The sequence below is a fragment of the Mustela erminea genome, chromosome 17 (assembly GCF_009829155.1).
Source record: "Mustela erminea isolate mMusErm1 chromosome 17, mMusErm1.Pri, whole genome shotgun sequence".
In the NCBI taxonomy this organism is placed as follows: Eukaryota; Metazoa; Chordata; class Mammalia; order Carnivora; family Mustelidae; genus Mustela; species Mustela erminea.
Window position 1 is genome coordinate 20572 of NC_045630.1, and position 20791 is coordinate 41362.

The 20791-nt window shown below is 48.0% G+C and overlaps 2 long non-coding RNA genes across 2 annotated transcripts; one reads left to right on the plus strand and one right to left on the minus strand.

Annotated features, from left to right (window-relative positions):
* Positions 1-5064: 5064 nt before the first annotated feature.
* On the plus strand, positions 5065-8525 carry LOC116576691. The gene is made up of 3 exons (XR_004280252.1): positions 5065-5190; positions 7156-7418; positions 8200-8525. It is a non-coding gene; the product is annotated as an uncharacterized LOC116576691 (long non-coding RNA).
* LOC116576690 lies at positions 5786-8604 on the minus strand. The gene is made up of 3 exons (XR_004280251.1): positions 8524-8604; positions 6634-7807; positions 5786-6306 (listed from the first exon to the last, which is right to left on the minus strand). It is a non-coding gene; the product is annotated as an uncharacterized LOC116576690 (long non-coding RNA).
* Positions 8605-20791: the final 12187 nt, after the last annotated feature.

Below are 20791 nucleotides of genomic sequence, written 5' to 3' on the forward strand. Positions count from 1 at the left end.
TCAACATCCCCACCAGCGTGCCACATTTGTTACAATCAATGAACCCACACTAACACGTCTAATCCCCCAAAGTCCGTAGTTTACATTAGGGTTCACTCTTGATGTTGGACGTTCCATGGGTTTAGACAGGTGTATAATGACACGTCTCCACCATTATGGAACTCTACAGAGTCCCGCCACTGCCTCAGAATCCTCCGGGCCCCACCTGCGCATCCGTCCCTCGTCCCCAGCCTCCGGAGCCCTGGCAACCACTCATCTCTCTAATGTCTCTACCATTTTGCCTTTCTTGCAATGTCGGATAGTTTGGGTCGTACAGTGCGTAGTTTTTTTTTTTTAGGTGGGCTTCTTTCATTTAGTAATTTGCATTTAAAGTTCCTCCATGCCTTTTCAAGGCTTGATAACTCCTTTATTTTTAGCACTGGACAAGATTGCACTATGTGGGTGGGCCACTGCTGATTTGTTCATTTATCCACTGAAGAATATTTTGGTTGCATCCAGGTTTTGGCAATCATCAATCAAGCTGCTATAAACGTCTGTGAGCAGGTTTTTGTGTGGACAGAAGTTTTCAGATCCTTTGGGTGAATACCAAGGAGTGTGACTGCTGGCTTGATGGCAAGAGAATGCAGATTTTAAAAAAAAGGAAACTATGGAAATGACCTTCATTCCTCCCTTGCTTCCTTACTTATCTGCAAGTAGGCGCCGGCACGCACACGTAGCACACACATCCGTATCCGTAGGCATGTTTTGAAATTTTACCTATTACCTCAATTAAAAATAAGAGAAATAGTAGGGGCGCCTGGGGGTCTCCATAGGTAAGCGGCTGCCTTCAGCTCAGGTCATGATCCTGGGGTCCTGGGATCGAGCCCCGCATTGGGCTCCCTGCTCAGCGGGCGGCCTGCTTCCCCCCCACCCCGTTCCTCCCCTGTTGTGCTTCCTCTACCTCTCTCTCTTTCTCTCTCTCTCAAATAAATAAATAAAAAGTCTTTAAAAAGCCAAAGAATTTAGAACACAAAATTTAGGATACTCTGACGTCTCGTGGGGAGGCCAGAGGCTGAGAAGAAATCCCACTGGCTGTGTGGGAGGTAGTGGTAATAGTCTAGTTTAGATATTACACATATAAAAAATATCTCTATACATTTATATAACATACTTACTTTTGCATGAAAAAGAAATTTCTTTTCCTAGCCCAGGAAGCCAAAAAACATAAAACAAGCCAGAGCCTAAAAATAAAACCTCTTTCACCCAGGGATAAAAAAAAAAAAAAAAAAAAAAAAAAAAAAAAAAAACGCAGATGTTCTGTCTGTTTTGTGTGCCGAGGACTGTTTTTGGGGGGGTGTCCATTTATCTTTTTCTCTCCTTGGTCTGACAAACCATGTAAATGACTGTATTTTTCATTTTCCTGTTTGCTTTGGCTGCTGGGAAGCCCCGAGTGGACTCCTGCTTCCTGTTCCTCTCTCTCGGTCCCTGGGACCTGCCCTTCCAGGCTGACAACCTAACTTCCATTTCGGTCTTGTTTGAGAAGATGCAACAGCGTCCCGCCGATCAAATCCAGGCTAGAGACGTACTTTGGCCAGTCTGCGGTTACTGTGGCATTAATTTACCTTTTACATTTTCATCTGAGAAGAAAGGCACACATCTGTGTGGACCCATTAAATGATCAAGGGCTACACACACCCGTGGAACCAGCCTAGATGAAGACCCAGAACATTCCAGGCCATCATGCTCACGTCTCCTCCCAGTTTTCCCCACCTCTCTGAAGAAAACCACCAACTGGCTTCCAACCTCCGAGATTCCAACTTGAAGCTTTTTAAGGATGGAGTTTCTGAAAGTTATAAATCAGAAAATCCACTTTTCTGCCATCCTCTAAGGAACTAGATCAGGTGGCCTAGGCCTGAAGCATGAGCTACTGTCCCTTAGAAAGGGTGTGACCTCCTCATTCTGTCACCCACTTGGCCCATGGGTACAAGACTCACAACCTTGCCTTTTCCATCTTTTGACCTTAATGTCAATGTTTTTGTACTTTTGACCACCCTGAGCCTCTCGTACAACAGGGTGTCATTAGATAAATAAGCAAATCAAAAAGGGAAACATGTCCTCCGTTCCCCTGAGCCTTCTCTTTGGCACAGAGGCCTGCTGGTGTTGTCCAGCCACCCGGTATTACAAAATAAAGAAAATTCTTTTAGTCCAGTGGGGGGGGGCACACCTAGTCCCATTTACGTTTCCTGGTTTATGCCAAGGAATTACTTGTGAGGACCCATTGCAGTTTCTCAAGCCTTCGAACACTCTAACATCTGTAATCTTTGACTCCAGCCTCCCTCCTTGTGATAAATCCCACTGGAACCCCACACTGACACAGAACAAAACAAAATAGGAGTCAGGGTAAACGTAAAGAGTAACAAGGATGAGTGGACGACATAATCTTGCCTGGTCCCCAAGTGTCCCCAAGACTGCCCTGAGGTAGGACGGGGCTGGGGGCTGTGGCAGCAGGAACTTGAACTTTTGTATCTTCTGTGCTGCTTGCATGTGTCACAGTCGTGTGACCCATGTAGAATCTTTAAAACGGCAAGAATGGAAACAAGCAGCAGGATTTTGACACATCACCTTTACAGTGTGATCTCGTGAACTGCTTTTGCTCTGAGATGACAAGGAAGCATGAGTGTCTGTTCTTGAGCTCAGAAAGGCACCTTTTTCCTAAAAGAGGTGACATGGTTTGGATGTGGCCCACTAGAACTCGCTTCAACCAATGATTGACCTTGTCACCTAATCTGTGTCCGCAAATGACCATGGCAGAGACTGGGAGATGTCCCCCACTACCCACTTCCAGCTTCTTCCTCTTGTCAGCAACCTCCAAATTTAGCTGGGCACATGACCACCTAAAATAAAGAATACATTTCCCCAGACCTTCAAAGCCTCACAGCCAGATATGGCCATGAGACTAAGTTCTGGGCAATGACACGGAAGCAGATATGCTGAGTACGAACTTGGAAAGTCTCCTTAAAGGGAAGAGATCTGTCAGTCTTCACCCTCTTCTTTCCTGCTCTCTGTAGTGTGGAACTATGACCAGACTTCCAGCAGCTACCTCCAGCCGTATGCTGGGCATCAGTACAGTGGAAGGAGCTGGGTCCCCACGTAGCAGAGCACTGCATGTGACCAGCCCAGCACTGCCAGTCTCTGGCACTCATTTCTGGGAGACAGAACTGATCTTTCTTTAAGCCACTCTGATAGACAGATAGATATTTTTTAATCACAGTATATGCATATGTGTATATATGTACATATATATGTATACACACACACACTTTTTTTTTTACTTTGTTTTTTAGATTTTATTTATTTATGACAGAGAGTGATAGCAAGAGAAGGAACACAAGCCAGGGGAGCTGGTGAGGGAGAAGCAGGCTTCCCACTGAGCAGGGAGCCGGATGCAGGGCTCGATCCCAGGACCCTGGGATCATGATCGGAGCTAAAGGCAGATGCTTAATGACTGAGCCACCCAGGCACCCCCACTGTGATTTTTCTGTCGTGCCGACAAACCTAACCATAAGTGACCTACTGACTTGAGTTGATCTATTCTAAAATCAGTTTTGACAAACATCTTGCAACATAAAGTTGCTTTATATTGGCAATTCTATGCATCAGGTTAGAACATTGAGTTCCTGGGAGCGGGGCACCGTTCTAAACTAATTTGTCCCACAGGATCTACCAGGAAACTATAGTTTAAAATTAACATCAGTCAATGAGTTTTATTGTGAGATTTTTGTCCAAGTGAATGACCACGAGCATCTGCCTTGAATCCTTGTTCCCGACTAGATACGTCAGAGCCGCATCCCAACTGTTTTCTGAGTTTAAAACGCACATTCACTGATCCACTTTAGAACAGTGAGACCAAAATCTGTGGGGGTGGGTCCCCGGGCTCTGCATTTTGAACAAGTATCTTAGTAGGTCCTGCACACATGAAAGTTTGACAGTTTTTTGGTGCCTCTTTCTTCCTTTCTTTCGAAAGCTGGAGTCGACCTCAAACTGTTTTCTGAAAGAGATTTTGGTGCCAGCTTCTCGGTACTTTGATTTCCTCTGCTGAGATGGAGTGAGGCACCAGCCAGCCGTGAGTCTGGAGAAAACCCTAAACTCTCTTCTCCCCTTTAGTCATTAAAAGCGCGACAATCGGGATGCCTGGGTGGCTCAGTTGGTTGGACGACTGCCTTCGGCTCAGGTCATGATCCCGGAGTCCGGGGATCGAGTCCCGCATCAGGCTCCCAGCTCCATGGGGAGTCTGCTTCGCTCTCTGACCTTCTCCTCGCTCATGCTCTCTCTCACTGTTTCTCTCTCAAATAAATAAATAAAATCTTTTTAAAAAAAAAAAAAAAAAAAGCGCGACAATCTTCTTTTTATCCGTAATGCAGGTTCTTTCGAGAGATCACAAACTCCTATTCTGCCTTGTTCGGTTTTATCAAAATCCCAGTCAGGAGAAATAAAATGGGCGGTGGTGCATCACCCAGGAAAATGCAGTCCACTCATTCCTGTAATAACTCTGAAGTTTATCCTTGAAATGTAGCAAAGTAGCAGAGAATTGTGCTTGGATAATATTGCTCCCCCCCACCCCCCAACCCCATTTGGTTTTGTTTTTACTGAACTGTACCCTTGAGTGACACATCAGCCTGGCTTGGAGCATTGTTGTAAGAAACACGGAGGACATTTGTTAGTGGGAACGGGGCAGGGCCTTTGGTCTCGCAGCGCAGCAGAATTCGTCCAGTCTGGATCTCAGGACGCACAGTCCTTCCAAAGAGCAACGGTTTGTTTTCACCTGAGGAGTCCGGTCGACGCGAATCCTAAGTGCGCGTTCCCCTCTGCCTTGGTTTCTGAGAGACTCCGCAAGGACACGTATCACGACCCACCGGAGCCAACGCAAGGCCTGTGTCGCTCTGTGCCGCGCTCACCCCGGCTGTTACAGGATCACATGTGGTCTCCGACCTCCTATGGCCCAACTTACACAGCGTGTCATTTGCACGGCCTGTGCTCTAAAACTCACTGCTAGTCACCCCGCAAGCAGCAGAGACGGCCGGGCAGGTGGAGGCAAACCCAGAGCTTCTCCTTCCGAGTCGGATTCTCTGCTATAGCAGCACTTCCCTCGCCGCGCACCCTCTCCACCAAAACACACCTTCTGAACCAAGAGGCAAACTTCTTGAATAACAGGTAAGAGAGAAATAAAAATGTTATGTTTTATAGGGAAATATAGCTGTTCCTGGCAGTAGTTAGGGAGAGTAGAGAGGAAGGAAAAAGCAAAGGAAAACAAGAAAAGGAGAAAATAAATGAAAAAGCAAGTATAAAGGAAGAAAGGGAACATGTAAAGAAGCAAAGATCATTCTCAGATTGGAACGATCGAAGTTTTGATTTTCCAGGCTAACACAGGACCTCAAGTCACTCAGCGAAGGAGTGTGCCAAGATCACTCCCCTTTGTGCGCTCCTGCTGGTCCTAGCACTTAGTCGTGTGCCTCTGGGTCAGGTTCTGCCCGTTAGCAGGCGGCTGTCATTTCTCCCCAACTTGTTTCAAAGACACAGAAGGGAAGGAAAAAAAGTGAAAACTAAAGGGCTTCACAGTTCAAACGTAGGTTGTTTTTCTGACACAGGAGGGCGCTGATCCTACAGTTTATGTTCTTGTGGGAAAGAAACTAGGTCTGTGGGACTTGGGGCTGGGAGCCTCCAGGGAAAAGGAGTTTGGGCTGTGTGTACTAGGGTCACCAGGTTTTCTGGAATGGGTGGGACATGTTCTAATGTCCGGGGCTGGCCTTCCACCACAGGGCTGCTGGCTGGAAGCTCCTTAAGATCAGAAACCAACTAACTGCATGTCCTGTGTCTCCGTAGCAACAGAATTAGTGTATCAAGACACCACGACCAGAGTCTGACTCAAGGGTTAGGGAGCAAGTTGCTTAAACCCCTCTCAGTCCAAAAAGGGAAGTATCATCTCCTACAACTGCAAGTGTGTGGCGGGGGGGTGGTTATTAAATGGGGTGGAGGGTCTCTCTAAAGCAGGCAAGACAGCCCATGACACATTCGAGGGACTCGCTGGGCAGGAGCAACACTAGCTGGCACGTAGCGGGGCTGGCGGGCGACGGGGCTCAGTAGGCGTCGGACTGAACGAACGAAGCAGGAAGGAGGTGGCAGAATCGAAAACCATTTACTGGACTGAGGAAAGCGGACACTGCCGAGCTGCCCTCGTGTGCAGTCGGCCCGTTGGGTTCCCCTCGGAGCGAAGCAAGGGTCTTGCGAGGGGTAAGCGCTCCGTAGCTCGGCCGGCCGCTGGGGGTCCTCCTCCAATGGGCAGGAAAACAGGGATCAGAGGGGGTAAGTGATGCGCCCCAGGTTTTAGAGCTGATTAGTGAATCCCCATAAGACCCGGGTCTCCTGAGTCCTAGCACAAAGCCCAGCCCTCAGGAGCCCCCAGATAGGCTGGGGACTGAAGGGTAGGCGGCGTGGGGACTGGGGAGATGGGAATGGACTGACCCTAGAAGCCAAATAGGCTCTTGACTTAGTTTCACAGTGCTTGTGAGAGGCACCCTTACCCAGCACTGACCCCACCCAGGTGTGGAAAGAGCCAGAACCGCAGAAGAACCTCATGCTTGCCCTGGGGCCACCCACCGTTGGCCTCAAATCTGAAGGACCTGCAGAGAGAGCTCTCACTTCCCCAAATGTGCTCTTCCTGTGTCACAAGGAGCCCTTGGGTCACCTTCTTCCTTTGTGCAATGAGATCCAAAGGGCAGTTTCTTCCTCTGCTTGTTTTCTTTCCTGTTATCACTTTCTGTAGCTTTTCCAGAACCCAGTTCTTGGGATGCAGCCCTGCTCCAGGTGGCTCTCTAGGGGAAGCTTCCTGACCTCAGCAGGATAACAGAATGACTCCCGAGCCCTGGCGTCCCCCCTTCGCTGGGCTAAAGCTGCTCCCCTGGGAAGTCTCACCCCTCTACTTTTGAGCTACAGCAGGAGGCAATAAAAGGCACCTTCCACGTGCCTGCGGTGACCATATTTTCCAAATTCAAGAACAGGACACGTTACCCCACCAGGCACGTGCCTTCTGAACGAAAGACATAAAATTGGGACCGTGCCAGAAAATCCAGGATGGATGGTCGCCATGCGCAAACCTCAGGGGAAATTCTCTCTTCTCAGGGATGCCTGCCGGAAGCTGCCATCTCCTTCAGCCATGGGTTCAAGACTGAGCGCGACTCAGACACCAGACACAGTGGAGCACTGGTGACCTCGTGCTCAGGGCCTGCCAGGAATCTGGGCATGAACAGTGGCGTCCGAAAACCCCTTTCCTTGATTTCACTTGTTTGCTGTGTCTGCAGAAGGACCCCAGCCCCATGAAGACTTTGCAAGGCCTCTTGGAATGCAATGATGATTCTTCTAAAAATATCAATCCAACAACTCAGGTATGTCCAGTAAATACCATAATGACCTGTTTCACATGTCAGGTACTATGCTGTGCACTGTCAGAGATGAAAAGCTGAAAAAGAGTTTATTCTAACTCTTTTGGGTCCTTGTGGCAGACAGGAGGTCATGCTAGTCGTGCCTAGAGGAGGAGCCAGTGACCAACCGGCCGACTTCTACCCTCAACTATCAAAACATAACTGCGGCATTATAGAAAGAGCCGGACTCGGTGCCATAGGTCCTGGTTCAGAGCTTGACTCCTCTGCTAATGGCTGTGTCGTCCTGAGCACGGAGACCAACCTCCGCCTCCTCGTCCGTCGACAAGGAAGTCCCGATACCCTCTGGCAGTGGGGTTGGGTGAGGGCCAAATGCTGGCAAGTTCTTTATGTTCCTGTGACAGAAAAGATGCTGAGAAAAGGTTTCCTTCCTTCCTTCCTTCAGGAGCTTAGAAACCAATGGAGAAGACAGAGTCTTCTTTTTTTAATTTAATTTATTTATTTGACAGAGATCACAAGAGGCAGAGAAGCAGGCAGAGAGAGGGGGAAGCAGGCTCCCCGCTGAGCAGAGACACCCCCCCACCCCGCCGCCATGCGGGGCTCGATCCCAGGACCAAGATCATGACCTGAGCCGAAGGCAGAAGCTGTGGCCCACAGAGCCTCCCAGGCGCCCTGAATCTCGACTTCTTAAAGAAAACATAAATGGCCTCTCGATCCGTGCAAGAGCTTCCCAGAGTTACTGTGGCGGTCACGTGTCCCACCCCATGTCTGTTCTCCTTTTCTACAGGAAGAAGAATTCCCACTGGGCACCTGCGACTCAGCTAAAGACTGCGTCTCCCATTTTGCCTGGCGGCTACGGCTGTCCGCGTAGTTATGCTTGGGCCAACGTGAAAGAGAAGCAGAAGCGGTATGTGCCCTCTACCAGGCCGGCCCCGTAGCACAAAAGCCTGTGCCCTCCTCCTTCCTGACGGCAAGGGTACGGAATGAGGGCCGGAGCTGAGGGAGCCGTTCGGAGTGGAGCACCTCTGAACTACTCACCTGAAATCTGGCATGGGAGAGATAAGTTAGTGTAGGCTACTGTATTTTTGTCTTCTTGATGCAGTAGCCTCACCTCTCTCACCTCTGCTGTCTTCTGTCTCACTAGCCCACCTTGGAAAAGCACACCAGGCATCCGTCAGCCCACACCAAAGGGTCTGGACTTTGATAAGCAGAGAGAGGGCCCAGATGAATGCTGACACGATCCAGGGGTCTTTTTACAAGCAGGGTGGATCCGTGAAACCTGAGAGAAGGGAGCCTTGTGGCATTTGGAAAACACAACAATGAGGGCCATTATTAGCTGAGGTGGTGAAATCACGATCAGAGCCTCTGGGCTCTTGGCATGACCTTTGGGGTTAGGGGTGTCTGGGCAAAAATGGCCGGCTAGTTGGAGTTCAAGGTGCCCCAATTCCAATGGCTCTAGTCTCCATCAAGAAACCTGGGAAAATCTCTCTGTTGGACGCTCAGGGACTGACCCCGACCTGAGCTGCTACCAAGTATCAGGAGAAGCTTTCCGAACAAATCAGGAACAATTAGACATTTGTGCAGGTAGATCGCAGTCTGTGTCCAAATCTCAGAGCCAGTCTTCTTGGATATCAGCTTACAGTCCCTGGGGAGAGGAGTTGCTCCCCTGGGGAGGTCATGCCTCAGCCCAACTAATTTAAAGCCAAGTTCTTGGCACTCACCCGTCCCCATGCAGCTTGTCTTGAGCAGAGCAGACAGGAGACCCTGGACTGAGCTGTAGTCCCAACTGCCCATTTCTTATCAGGGGCTTCTCGGTCTCCTCCTAATCTAGAATTGTCAAGGGCAGGCTTGCAAGTGCACGGGGACGGCTTCCTCCGTCTGGACAGTGACTGGGTCTCTGGGCCCGTAGGGTCGGAATCAGACCAGCCCAGCCCCGGCCCAGCTCTCCCCATCCATCCACTGCGGTTTCCCGAAGCGAGTATGCTTTCTGTAGCATGGAGAGGTAAAAAAGAGTTATTTTATCGTCAATTGTTTATCTTATTAGTACAGAAAAAAACTAGCACACTAAACTGAGGATTTCATGGATACGATTACGTAGGACAAGACTGATTTTAAAATGGAGCAAATATAACATAGGTCTAAAAACATGCCGAGTAAATGACAGCACAGGTGGGCCACACGGCTGAAATAAAGGTGGTGCCGGAAAACACTCTTCACTGGGCTCATTTGCCAGTTGAAAAGGAAAACTAGGGTTGCTCAATGGACCCAAATACTCTTTTTTTGTTGTGGGGGTGTTTTTTTTAAATTTTGTTTTATTTAAAGATTTTATTTATTTATTTGAGAGAGAGAGAGAGCATGAGTGGTGGGGAGAAGGGGGCAGAGGGAGAGGGAGAAGCAGACTCCCCATTGAGCAGGGACCCTCCAGGGGCCACAGTGGGGGGCTCCATGTGGGACTTGATCCCAAGACCCTCAGATCATGACCTGAGACAAAGGCAGACACTTAACCAACTGAGCCACACAGGTGCTCCCCAAAGACTCTTTTTAACTAGCAAATGCAGTCCCTTTCCAGGAGGATTATCTACCTGGGAGATCGAATTAAGGTAGTAGAGGTTTAAGCAAATCAGACTTGTATTTTAGGGAATTCTGAAATCGAGTTACCAGAGAAAATCCAGGACCCGCAGTTCAACTGGAATGTTAGATGAATTATTGCACAGGACACATTAAGACTAAAAATTATTCATCGATGATCTGAAATTGAAATGTATCTGGGCATCTATCTTGTGTTTTTGTCCAATAAATCTGGCAACCGTCCTCTGAAAGTTTTACTTCTTTTTTTTTTTAAAGATTTTATTTATTTATTTGACAGACAGAGATCACAAGTAGGCAGAGAGGCAGGCAGAGAGAGAGGAGGAAGCAGTCTCTTCGAAGAGCAGAGAGCCTGATGCGGGGCTCAATCCCAGGACCCTGGGATCATGACCTGAGCTGAAAGCAGAGGCTTTAACCCACTGAGCCACCCAGGTGCCCTTGAAAGTTTTACTTCTTTTCAGCAACTCCATCTTACCCCCGAATACCAGTCCTAGCTGATCAATACGATATCCGTGATGTCTTTCAAACCCTCCCCTCTGTTCCAGGTTCGGTCTGAATCATGTCTCTGCTGACGTGGCCAGGATCCATGACCCGCCCCTGGATACCTAAGTAGTCAGAGGAACAGCCAGCCTGGACCCCAAGTCTTCTCACTGGATACCCAGCCCTGTTTACAGAACCCTGCACCCAGCACCCCCACACACACACCCACACCCGCCCCTCAACCCCTCCCTGTCCCAGAAGGAAGTCCTGGACAACGAATCATTTCTTCTTTGCTGGCCGCTCGCTCCTTATTTTGTCCATGACATCTTCATTTGGCTTGGTGTATTGAATTGGTGATGATTAGGGATTTGCCATGAATGTTTTCAGCAAAAAATTAAAATAGAAGAAAGAATGGGTTCTTTAATTGCTACTGGGGCAAACAGCTGGATAAACAGGGCTGATGTCCTTTGCAAGAGGGCAAAATTGCAGGATGGAAGTCGGGTGCACAACTGGAACCCTTTCCCTGACCCCAGTAGGACATTCCAAGCAGCATTTTCCTCAGAAGAGACTTGCTGTCAGAGTCAGGAACGTAGTTGTTTTTAAACCTTAAAATTATCTTAAATTACACCATCTCTTGGGTCTCTCTTGGAAATACCAAACAATTCAAGGGGGTATTTTTTTTCTTTCTTTTCCTGTTTTTATTTATTTTTATTTTTAAAAGAAGTTTGTTTATTTGTTTGTTGATTTATTTATTTATCTTTGAGAGAGCGAGAGGGGCAGGCTCCTCACTGAGTGTGAGACAGACAGAGAGCTCAGTCTCAGGACCCTGAGATTATGACCTGAGTGAAATCAAGAGTCTGACACTTAAATGACTGAGACACCCAGGAGCCCCTCTTTTCCTATTTTTAAAAATTGTTTTTAAAATTGAGTTTTAGGGGCACCTGGGTGGCTCAGTCAGTTAAGTGTCTGCCTTTGGCTCAGGTCATGATCCAGGGTCTTGGGATCGAAAACGTCACTTATTTGTAGAAGAAACCAGCTCATTTGCTCTATAGAAAACCCTATTCCGGGTTTTTCTGATTAAGTCTTCGTGGGTCATACATGAACCATATGCTATAGTTCCTCTAAACTGGGAGTTAAACTAGAAGCATGATTAGACTCTGGCTGGGTTTTTAATGAGTTTGGCAAACATCGCCTCGTAGGTGGCTCTGTGCTCTCTCCCTCGCATCACCTCAGGAGGCCCGTGGCGTCCTGTCTCCTCCTCTGCAACCTGAGATCTGAAGCGTGTGTCCCTTCCCCTCCACTCCGCCCACGCCCGTGTATGGCCCCCCACCAACCCACAGACATGCACTGTCATCATGTCCTCCTCTTGGTCCACTCCATGGGGGCTTACGTCCCTGGCTTCAGCGGTTCAAGTCATGGCGCAGAGAGCCTGATGGGATGTCTACCACTATCACCACTGCTCAGCCCGATCTGTGGCTGAGAATCCTAGCATCTCCCCGTCAGCATCTCCTTGCAAAGCAAGCAGCAGTTCAGCTCTGCCAGAATGTGGAGACTCTACGCATCTCCATAAGAGACTGCCCGAGATTGGCTTCTCCGTTCACTAGTTTTCACTAGTGGGGGACACACCCCTTCTCACAAGCACAGAGTTGGAAGCCTATAGATTATAAAGGTGTTTTCCTGGTTGGTGCTAAATATGCTTTTTTTTTTTTTAAGATTTTATTTACTTATTTGACAGACAGAGATCACAAGTAGGCAGAGAGGCAGGCAGAGAGAGAGGGAAGCAGGCTCCCCCCTGAGCAGAGAGCTTGATGCGGGGCTCGATCCCAGGACTCTGGGATCGTGACTTGAGCGGAAGGCAGAGGCTTAACCCACTGAGCCACCCAGGCACCCCCTAGATATGCTTTTTTAGGTATTTTTACTCAGGTAGTCATAGGCCTGGTCTTTGACATAAACCCACAGGTGTGGCACCAGTGAAGCTAATTTGTGATTAAGCATATTCAGGCCTCTGTGTTTCTGCTCCTCACCCCCACATCTTTTTAGTTTTAATTGTGGTTAAAATAAAAATAAATAAAACCCACCCTCTTAACAGTTTTTAAGCGTACAGTTCAGTGGTGTTAACTATATCCGCAGTGTCGTATAGCAGATCTCCAGAACTTTCTCATCTTGCGAAACGGAAACTCTGTTATACCAACTGAATAACAACTCCACTCTCCCTTCCCTCCCCCAACCTCTGGCAACCACCATTCTTCTTTCTGTTTCTGTGGCTTGGACTACCCCAGAGAGCTTATACAAGTGCAACCACATAGTGTTTGTCCTTTTGTGACTGACTTGTTTCACTCATGATGTCCTCAAGGTTCATACCTGTTAGAGCAGGTGACAGATCCTTCTTTTTTAAGACTGACTAATATTCCATGGAATGAATATATATATCTCCCACATTTCCTTTCTCCATTCATTTGGCAATGAATATGGGGGCTTCTTTCGCCTCTTGGCTAATCGTGAATAATGCTGCAGTAAGCATAGGTGTGCAAGTACCTATTTGAGATCCTGTTTCAAATTCTTTGGGATATATACCTAGATGTGCAATTGCTGGATCATATAGTAACTTTATTTTTAGATTTTGAGGAAACTTCATGCCATTTTGCGCAATGACCATCATTTTCCATTCCCACCAGCAAAGCACAATGGTTCCAATTTCCCCACATCCTCACCAGCATTCGTGTTCTCTATCTTGTGTTTTTTATGATTGCTATCTTAATGAGTGCAAGGTGGTATCTCATTGTGATTCTAACTTGCTTTTCTCTGACGGTTAGTGATGTTAAGCATCTTTTCATACGCTTGTTGGCCATATGTGTTTCCTCTTTGAGGAATGTCTATTCAAGCCTTTGCCCATTTTTCAATTGAGTTATTTCATTTTTTGTGGTTGAGTCGTAGGAGTTCTTTACGCATTCTGGACAGATATATAATTTACTATTATTTCCCCACATTCCATAGATTGCCTTTCACTCTCTTGGTTGTTGCCATCAATGTGCAGAAGTCTTACAGTTTGATGTAGTCTATGTAGTAGATGTTTGTCTATTTTTGGCTTTTGTTTCCTGTTTTTTGGTGTCCTGTCTGATAAATCATTGCCAAGTCCAATGTCATGAAAGTTTTCCCTGTGTTTTCTTCTAGAATTCTCATGGTTTTAAGTCTTATGTTTAGGTCCTTAGTCCATTTTGATGTAATTTTTAAATATAGTGTAAAGTAAGGTCCTAACTTCGGTCTTTCACATGTGAATATCCTATTGTCCAAATGCGGCATTTTTTGAAGATGCTATCCTTTCCCTGTTGTGTGGTCTTGGTACCCTCTTGAAGATCACTTGACCACACATGCAAAGGTTGATTTCTGGGCTCCCTGTTCTGTCCCATCAGTCCATGTGTCTGTCTTTATGTCAGTACCTGTTTAGGTTGCTGTAACATTGTTATGTGTTTTGAATGCGGGAAGTGTGAGGCTTCCAACTTTGCTTTTGTTTTTCAGGATTTTTCTTTTTTGATAATTCAGGCAATTTGAGATTCCATATGAATTTTAGGATTTTTTTTTTCCATTTCTGAAAAAAATGCCATTGGGATTTTAAAAGGAAGTGTATTGACTCGGTAAATAGCTTTGGGTAATATAGACATTTTAGCAATATTAAATCTTCCAATGGATGAGCACATAACGTCTTTCCATTTATTTGTGTCTTCCTTAGTTTCTTCAGCAAAATGTTTTATACTGGGGGCGCCTGGGTGGCTCAGTGGGTTAAGCCGCTACCTTCTGCTCAGGTCATGATCCCAGGGTCCTGGGATCAAGCTCCTCACTCAAGCTCTCTGCTCAGCAGGGAGCCTGCTTCCCTCTCTCTCTCTCTGCCTGAGTCTCTGCCTACTTGTGATCTCTGTCTGTCGAATAAATAAATAAAATCTTTAAAAAAAAAAAAAAAGGATATTTGGGGAGCCTGGGTGGTTCAGTGGGTTAAAGCCTCTGCCTTTGGCTCGGGTCATGATCCCAGGGTTCTGGGATTGAGCCCCGCATCGGGCTCTTTGCTCAGCAGGGAGCCTGCTTCCTCCTCTCTCTCCCTGCCTGCCTCTCTGCCTACTTGTGATCTCTCTGTCAAATAAATAAATAAAATATTTTTAAAAAAATGTTTTATGTTGTTCAGGGTACAGATCTACCACCTCCTTGGTTAAGTGTACTCTTAAGGGTTTTTTTGTTTGTTTTTTTAATGCCATAACAAATGGGATTGTTGTCTTAATTTCTTTCTTGGATTGTTCACTGTTACTGTATAGAAATGCAGAATTGACATCAGATCTGTGTATGGGTTCTCTAGATGTGGTTTTCAGAGACATAAGGGACCATACCTGTATTATGAGCTGTGTTAAGCTTCAAGTGATTGACAAAACGTTCCCAGTCTGTGTGACTGTAAGTCATTTGCCTCACGTACTCTTTAAAACCAACCCTGGCAGGGGGGTCTGGGTGGCTCCGAGAGTTAAGCATCTGCCTTTGGCTCGAGTCATGATCCCAGCAGCCTGGGATCCAGCCCTGAACCCGCATCCCGGCTCCCGGCTCAGCGGCGAGTCTGCTTCTCTCTCTCCCTCTGCTCCTCCCCCTGCTCACATTCTCTCTCTCTCTCTCTGTCAAATAAGTACATAAAATCTTTACAAATGAATACATAAATAAATAGAACAAACGCCGGCCATTTACGCATGTGTGTTGGCCGGGCCAGCTACTGTTGTGGACGCAGGACACGCTTCTTGGGTCTGTCGCGGCAGAAGAACTTGGAGGAAGAACAATCGCCAGCAGCCGCGCGGCGTCTTAGAGACCCCAGCCTCTGGGTCTGGAGTCTTTTCCCTCTAGACGTGAATGAGAGGCAGTAGGAGGGAAAGAAACCAGGACGAGGGAAAGAAGAAAGAAGGGCCTGATGAGTCTCGGAAGGATGTTCTGCGAACAGAATGGAGCCGTTCAGTGCGAGGGACTGGTGAGGCGCAGCCGGCAGAGACTGAGGCCGCAGGGCGATCAGGTGCGTGTGGTTTCCTGAGTGGTAAGCTGAGGGGGGACAGAAGCCGGGAGAGAAGCTTCCTGCAGGAGAACGAGGGTGAGTAAGGCATCTGCCGAGCAGACACTCAGAACGTGGAGGAGAGAAGGTGCGGCCCGCTGGGCTGGGAGGTAGACGAGGCGTGAGGAAGGATGTATGGGCAGGTGCAGTGTCGCCAATGTCGGAACGCCTCCCCAGCATTTCTAGTTTCTCCCGAGTAAGGATCCCTGAGCAGAGGCACCTGCCTTAGCTCATCCGCGGCCACTAGGACAGTCCCTCAAGTGCTTTCTTCCCACGCCACTTCCTTCTTACCAACCCCAGTTCCCACGGTGGCCCACCAGCCTCAGGGTAACCACGACTCGGGGCATGCGTGTGAGAGAAAAAGCACCACGCAGAGAAACAGACCCGAGAGACAGAGCCAGACAGAGAATTCATGAAGCCTTAAACACAGCTGCAGAATTAAAACAAAAATGTCAAGGGAACAGAGTGTTCCAGCCGACTGAACTTCCTGTTGGTAAGTCTCAGAGGAGGAGGGGTGAGGTCTGGAGCTCTAGAACTGCGGTAGAGGGAGGGCGGGGTCTTGCTCGGGGTGCAGGGGGACCCCTTTGCAGGCCTGGCCACTCAGGACTGGGGTTCCCCTCCGCAAGGCTGTTGACACTCACTTCCTGAGGCCGGCCATGGTCAGGGGAGGCTTTCAGTTACTGGTGTGCCCAACCTACAGAAAACAGGATGTCAGGTTTCAGATCTGATTAAGCCGCAAGATGCAAATTCCTTCTCCACCCCTCCCCCACGTGGCTCCGATAGCTGCCACCCACACCTGTCCCCTTTGGGCAGCAGAAATGCATGCATCTCCCTGTGTGACTCCCATGGGAGGCTGCTGTGCTCCCTCGTTCATGGCCAGCTGGGCTGTACAAGATCAGATTTACTGCCTAACCCTTTTTCATTTGAGATTTACAGTCATTTTCCTTAGGAATTCCTTACTACCTCCTTGGGTGACTGATGAGACCCAATCTCAAATGAAGAGAATCGTTAAGTTGCTTCGCTCCTGAGGAAGCACACAGCTAGGGGCCTGGGGTCCCCAGTCCCGGGGGGTGGCCCCTCTGCCCTCAGTCGCTCCAGGTGCGTGGTCATCCTGTCTCTCCCTCTCTCTCTCTCTCTCTCTTCCTGTTCACCCCTGTCTCTCTCTCTGTTTCGGCCTGAAGTGCCCATCACATACAAAAAGAAACAAAAACACAAAACAGAGGGAATTTTGCTCAAGACCAATAATCACCTGTTTTTCGGAAGCAAGTACCGAGCACAAAGCACTCCCAGAACAAAACTCGGGGCGCAGCCGGCCCCGTAGTAGGAGCCCAGGATGGGTTTAAAGGTAATGCTTACTCAGAGGGCCAGCGTGTGCCCCCTGCGGGCCACACTTTGCAGACCTGAGGACTGTCCAAGCTGGCATCCGGCCAGCCCTCACGTCCCCCTCCACCACCCCTCAGCCTCTCTGAGCCCCTCGCTCACGTGGTTCTTTCACCTGGAGCCTCATCCCCACCCCAACGCCACCAAGCACCCCAGGCCGGCTGCCTCTTCCTCTCGTCTGCAGGCCTTCCTTGGGGCGCAGTGGCCGCCAGTGTTCACAATGATTCAGGATAGTTAGGATCCTGATATTTTGTTCAAATTTTGAGTCAAATGTTCAAGGGTCTACTACTTACTGCCTCCTCAGATAAATGACAGTCTTCTAAGATCCAGACTCCATGTGGGGCTCACAGGGCCCAATGACACTGGTCATTATGAAGAGGAGAACATTGAGGTAACACAAGGGTTAGAAAGATCAGCAAGATGAAAAAAAAGTCTTAAAAAGTCTCAGATACGGGGGCACCTGGCTGGCTCCGTGGGAGCGCGCGACTCTTAACCTCAGGGTTGTGAGTTTGAGCCCCACAGTGGGTGTAGAGATTACTTAAAAATAAGATCTTTTACAAGAAAGTCTCAAGTACCATCCCAGGTGGGGAAGCAGAGAAAGCGAACAAAGAGACGCGAGTGTACGAAATGTAACGACGACGCATTCCAAAACCGTAAGTCAGTCACAAGGAAGCCTCAGGCTCTGGGGTCGGCAGGTTATCCGGTGGGATGAGGCACGTAAACAAGCCTGTAAGTGGCAACACTCAGAAAAGGTCGCATGCTTGTCTACTCCAGAAAAAAAACCCATAGTTCTTATCCATGAAATGTATGCATTATTTAAGTGAAGGTACCATTTATTCAGAATTGAGATTCGGGACCCCTTCCTCCCCTCCCCCACCTTTCTGGCACGCGCAAGCAAAAAAATGCGGAACTGAATCCAAACTTAGAATATCCAAGAACTGTCGAATACAGTACAAATGAGGAAAAATGAGAGAAAGATGCATCTGTCCTCCAAGGTGAGGCTGCCGCCAAGCAGAAGACTTCATAGAAGTAAGTGGAAATCATCAGTGGAGGCTTGGCATTGAGAGACGGACATGACGGACGCACATTAGAAGGACCCTGGCCATAGCGATGGTGTCTTCTTCTGGACACAGGACAGCAGCCGCTCCCGACAGTACTGTGTCAGGAACACTCCAGCTCTCATCACGCTTACGACCCGCCAGCAACCATACTAAGCATTTCCCACGTATTAACTCACTTAATCCCTACAGCTCTATGGGATCAGTTCTATGACTTCACAGACAGAGAAATGGGGGGGAATGGTTATGTAACTTGATTGAGGTCACACAGGGGGAGCCAGGAAGTCTGGTTTCCATGCTGACCTTCCTAACCCTCTGTGTTCCCTCAATGTCTCCTCTTTCTGCTCTTCCTACATTTGTAGGCAGCCGCTGAGGAAGCGGACTGCCGTGTGGGTTAGCTGCTGCTTCTGCTCGGGTGCCCGTGTCCATTCGTTCTTCCAACACGTATTCACTCACCACAGTGGAACTGGCCTTGATCACAGAACTTTGACCAAGGCAGAAGGGAATGTGCCTTCATTAAGCGTCAAGTTCCAGGAGAGGATAAAGGAAGCAAACAGGCGGTTAGGAAGCAGCTCTCTCAAAGACAGGAAGAGGACAGGCAGGAGGCGCGAGTGGGAAGCTGTCTCTGGGGGCAGGGGGAGGCCCGGGAATGGGGGAAGGGCCCTACTCAGGACCCTACTCCCTGGAGGAAGATCCACCTGGGACTGAGGAATGGATAAGGGTTTGCTCTGGGCAAAGGAAGAAACTGTGTTTCAGGCAGAGGACAGAGCTCTTTCAGAGACCTGAAAGCAGTTCAGGACGCCTGGAGTGTTGAGGACTGGGTGTTCTGTGCTGAAGAAGGGGCCAGAGAGGTTAGTGGAGGCCTTGTCAGGAAACGGTGTGAGTTCACGTTCAATGGCTGGAGGTCTCAGAGTTGGAATGGTAGCACTTTACGGGTAAAGATGAGAGAAGAATCAAGAATGATTCCAGAGGCGCCTGGGTGGCTCAGTGGGTTAAAGCCGCTGCCTTCGGCTCAAGTCATGATCCCAGGGTCCTGGGATCCCTGCTCAGCAGGGCTCTCTGCTCAGCAGGGAGCCTGCTTCCTCCTCTCTCTCTCTCTCTGCCTACTTGTGATCTCTCTCTGTCAAATAAATAAATAAATAAATAATCTTTAAAAAAAAAAAAAAAAAAGTGATTCCCAGCTTTCTGTCCTAACAAAAGGGTGAACAGCGAGAGTGCTCCAAGAGCAAAAGAGAAGCTAACAGGTGGGGACACAGGTTTTTAATAATTTTTGCAAATGTGCACTTTGCTGGGGTTGAAAAATGAGCATGGAGTGTGCAGAACATTTTCCACTTAGGGAATGCTGGATGGCTCAGTTGGTTAAGCGTTTGCCTTTGGCTTAAGTCGTGATCCCGCAGTCCTGGGATGGAGTCCTGCTTCAGGCTCCTTGCTCAGCTTGGAGCCTGCTTCTCCCTCTGCCTCCTCCTCCCCCTGCTCCTGTGCTCGCTCTCTCTGACAAATAAATAAATAAAATCCCTTCGAAGAAAAGAAAGAAAGACAGAAAGAAAGAAAGAAAGAAAGAAAGAAAGAAAGAAAGAAAGAAAGAAATCGTTCTTCTCCTGTTGTCCATGTAGAGAACGCAAAGGGGACAGGTGGTAGGCAGGACTTGGGCACTATACTTCCTCATAACCTGTTTCACTTTACGGTGCAGAACCATCGCAGGTGTTTATTTGAAGGCCGTGTGGGTAACCTCCAGCTTTGGACAAACTCCTGCCCAATCCAAGATGCCGGTTCATATTAGTAAATGCCTTTACTGGCAAAACTGCAACAGCACTTAACATCACTAAAAATATCCTAAAAGAAATTGTGATATGAAATTACTCTATGAAAATCACTTTAAAAATATGTACTTTTAATTCTGTAAATAGGTTCCCTTTTTTTCTAGAAGTTAGTTCTTTTTCCTTTTAAGAATCAGGAAAGAGGGGCGCCTGGGTGTCTCAGTCAGTTAAATACCCAACTCTTGGTTTTAGCTCAGGTCATGCTCTCAGGGTCGTGAGATCAAGCCCCGCCCTAGGCCCCACAGTCCGTGTGGAGTCTGCCTGTCTCTCTTCCTCTGTTTTTCTCTCCCGCTTGCATGCACTCTCTCTCCCAAATAAATAAGTAAGATCTTTTAAAAAAAAAAAAAAGAAGAAGAAGGAAAGATAGGGGTGCCCGAGTGGCCTAGTCTGTTGAGGGTCTTGGTTTTGGGTCAGGACTGGATCTCATGGGTTGTGGGATGGAGCCCCGAGTCAGGCTCTGCTCTTGGCTTGAGTCTGGTTGAGATTCTTTCCCCCCTTCCCCCTGCTTGTGCTCACTCTCTCTTTAAATTGAGTAAATAAATAAAATCTTTGGGAGGGGGGACAATAAGGAACGATAGAGGATTAGCCACATCCGATGCCCAAGATTCAGATATGAATTAAGACACTTCAAATTCTGAGTGATTACTCTATTTTTTCAAACTAAATTTTTTCCTCCCCAATAGGTATTATTCAGGTCGCCCCTCTCTTCTTCTGCCTCCTTCTCCCGCCTCTGTTTGTGCGCCTGGGTGTGCGCGTGGGTGTGCGTTCCTTCTCCCTCCTCCCATGCCCGGCTCTTTCTCTACATCTCCACTGAACACTTTTTTGAGGAATGCAGCTTTGCCCCGTGCTGGTATGTAAGTCTGACTTTGTCTTCTTGTAAGTTTGTATCTATCTTAATCATTGGAATGCTTTCAGCTATAACAAAACACTGTGCTCAAATGCTTAAACCACAAAGAAATGTATCACTTCACCTAGGAAGAAATCAGGGGA